Below are 2,513 nucleotides of genomic sequence, written 5' to 3'. Positions count from 1 at the left end.
ATGGGGTTTCACCATGTTGGCCAGGCTGGTCTTGAACTCCTGACCTCAGGTGATCTGCCCACCTTGGCCTCCCAAAGTGCTGGGATTACAGGCGTGAGCCTCCATGCCTAGCCCACATCATCTAATTTTTTTGTAGAGACAAGGTCTCGCTATGTTGCCCAGGCTGGTCTTGAACTCCTGTGCCCAAGCGATCCACCCGTCTCAGCCTCTCAAACTGCTGGGATTATAGGTGTGAGCCACTGCACCCTCAATAAGTATTTTTGAGGACTTCTTATGTGCTTTTAACGGAGAAATTAAATTCAATCAAACAGACGTGGATGTGTGGCACCTCCTGCAAAACAGGGAGATAGGTGATGATTATGTACTTGTAAATAAATATAATTGGCAGCTGTTATAACAGCTTTGAGGGAAAGATTCTTGGTGCTCTAGGAGCTTCTAATAAGGAGATTTGATGTAATTTGGAAGTTGGAGGAAGCAAGAGCTGAGATCTGAGGCAGAGAGGAAAGGATGCTCTGGGCAGAGGGAATTGCTTATGCAAAGGCCCTGGGGTGAGAGGAAGGATGGAAAACGTGATGGACTAAAGAAGGCCTTGCAAAGCCAGATGAGGTGGCACACACCTATAATCCCAGCACTTTGGGAGGCCGAGGTGGGAGGATGGCTTGAGCCAGGAGTTCCAGGCTGCAGTAAGCTATGATTGCACCACTGCACTCCAGCCTGGGTAACAGAACAAGACTCTGTCTCTGAAAAAAAATTAAAATAAAGTAAGGAAGGCCTGGGAGCGAGGAGACCAGATGAAAGCAGATAAGTAAGTAAAGTGCAGACCCACAGGCTCTTGTGGCGATGTTAAGGAGTTTTGTCTCTATCCTAAGAATTAAAGGAATCCACCAATGTGGTTTTGGCTGGGAGGATAATGTGATCACACCTGCATCGTCAAGTTTCCCGGCTTTCAGAGGCCAAGGCGGGTGAATCACCTGAGGTCAGGAGTTTGAGACCAGCCTGGCCAACATGGCGAAACACTGTCACTACTAAAAATACAAAAATTAGCCAGGTATGGTGGTGTGCGCCTGTAATCCCAGCTACTTGGGAGGCTGGGGCAGGAGAATCACTTGAACCCGGGAGGCGAAGTTTGCAGTGAACCGAGATCCTGCCACTGCACTCCAGCCTGGATGACAGAGCAAGGCTCCGTCTAAAAAAATAAATAAATAATAAAAATAAATAAAGTTTCCTGGAAGCTCCCATGTGTAGAGTTACTAGCAAGAAAAAAGGTAGATTGAAGTAGACCAAGTAGACTTTCTTTATTTTTATTTAAAAATGTTGTCATATTTTACAACTATTTATTTATTTATTTTTGAGACAGGGTCTCACTGTGTCACCCAGGCTGGAGTGTAGTGGTGTGATCACGGCTCATTGCAGCTTTGACTTCTCAGGCTTGAGTGATCCCCCCGCCTCAGCCTCCTGAGTAGCTGGGACTACAGGCATGTGCCACCACACCCAGCTAATTAAAAAAACATTTTTTTGGCCAGGCGCGGTGGCTCAAGCCTGTAATCCCAGCACTTTGGGAGGCCAAGATGTGCGGATCACAAGGTCAGGAGATCGAGACCATCCTGGCTAACACAGTGAAACCCCGTCTCTATTAAAAAATACAAAAAACTAGCCGGGCGAGGTGGCGGGCGCCTGTAGTCCCAGCTACTCAGGAGGCTGAGGCAGGAGAATGGCGTGAACCCGGGAGGCGGAGCTTGCAGTGAGCTGAGATCCGGCCACTGCACTCCAGCCTGGGCGACAGAGCAGGACTCCGTCTCAAAAAAAAAAAATTTTTTTTAGAGTAGAGTTGGGGTCCTAATATGTTGCCCAGGCTGGTCTCAAACTCCTGGGATCAAGCAGTCCTCCCACCTCGGCCTCCCAAAGTGCTGGGATTACAGGCGTGAGCCACTGCGCACAGCCTAGACTTGCTGAATTGTGAAAGTGGCTTAGATCATTGCATGGTGATAGAGATGAAGAATGATGCGTGAATTCTAAAGCTATCTAGGAGTTAACGTCAGTAGGATTTAGTGAGGGAGTAAAATGAGAGTGAGGATAATGCCTGGGTGTCTGACCCACTGACCCGGGGGTGGGGAGGATGGAGATGGTGACATGAGGAATATTGGATAAGAACTGGTTTGGGAGGGAAGGCTGTGCACTTCAGTTTGAACATGTTGGGCTTGAGATGCCTTAGAGATATCCGGGGCAGGAGGAGCGGTCAAGGAGTCAGATGATGCATATATGCATCGGAGCTCTGAGGACATATATACAGGGAGGTGTTGATGGACGCTTTGGTAAGGGTAAGACTCCTTAGAGAAAGACAAAGGTAAAGAGAAAATGCAAGGCTAAGTCTAGAGCTGTGGTTCTCAACCGGGGAGCAGGAAGTTATTTTATTTATTTATTTATTTATTTACTTATTTATTTATTTGATTGGAGTTTCACTCTTGTTGCCCAGGCTGGAGTGCAATGGCTCAATCTTGGCTCACTGCAACCTC

The sequence above is a fragment of the Mandrillus leucophaeus genome, unplaced genomic scaffold (genome assembly GCF_000951045.1).
Source record: "Mandrillus leucophaeus isolate KB7577 unplaced genomic scaffold, Mleu.le_1.0 Scaffold112, whole genome shotgun sequence".
In the NCBI taxonomy this organism is placed as follows: Eukaryota; Metazoa; Chordata; class Mammalia; order Primates; family Cercopithecidae; genus Mandrillus; species Mandrillus leucophaeus.
Note: the sequence above shows the minus strand (reverse complement) of the source record.